This window comes from Myotis lucifugus, unplaced genomic scaffold, assembly GCF_000147115.1.
Source record: "Myotis lucifugus unplaced genomic scaffold, Myoluc2.0 scaffold_1, whole genome shotgun sequence".
Classification (NCBI taxonomy): Eukaryota; Metazoa; Chordata; class Mammalia; order Chiroptera; family Vespertilionidae; genus Myotis; species Myotis lucifugus.
Genome location: NW_005871049.1, coordinates 35,879,514 through 35,880,474, shown reverse-complemented (window position 1 = coordinate 35,880,474; position 961 = coordinate 35,879,514).

Here is a 961-nt window from a genome sequence, read left to right as displayed (position 1 = left end):
AAACCGCTCTATCCACTGAGCCAAACCGGCTAGGGCCTCTTTTTTTAAAAAAAAAAAAAAATTACTTATCTATTTATTTTGTTAATCCTGCCCTGAGGATATTTTTCCCATTGATTTTTCTAGAGAGTGGAAGGGCGGGGGAGAAACATCGATGTGAGACACACATTGATTGGATGCCTCCCGCATATGCCCAGACCAGGGATTGAGCCTGCAATGGAGGTCCATGCACTTCACAGGAATTGAACCCGAGACCCTTCATTTGTGGGCTGATGCTCTAACCACTGAGCACCCAGCTAGGGCCCAGCCTCTTTTTCTATGCTCAAGGACCCTTGGTCACCGTCACCAGTGCCAACAGAAAACAATTCTCCATTAAGGAAAGGACTCTACGGAAGAAAAGGAAAGTAGCCTTGGCCAAGCCCAAGCCCTTCTTCAGCCTTTCATGTCTCCTCCCTCACTCTGCACTGATAGATTCATCTAGATTCTATCTAGATGAATGAATCTCAGCTGCACTCACCTAGGAGTGGAGGCACTTGGGGATCAGGTTTTCCAAGGTAATAAAAGGTGCTAGGCCTCCCTTTGAACCCACCCTCCACTGGGTGAGGGTTTCTACTGGGCCAGGCACTATATGGGGACTGGGCTATTGTCCTCCTCCTTGTGCCTGTTGGCTTCCTCAGTGGCCAGGGAAGGGGGTTGGCCTAAGCCCACTAAAGGGGCAAATCCAGCTCATGGCTATCTGGACTGCCTGCGGCTGGAGCCCCACAAACCCAGTTACCCCACGTTGCTCCCTACACGCTCCCTCTCCCAGGCCCTCAGGGTCATTAACTGAGGGAAGAGGTGAAGCCCCAGGACTCCGCCCTGCTTTCCCCCTTCCCACACCCCCCTGGGCCTGAGCACGTCTCCCTCTCTGTTTCGTCTTCCTTCCCTACTGTGCATTTACTTTTTTTCTGTGGGTTCCAGCTGA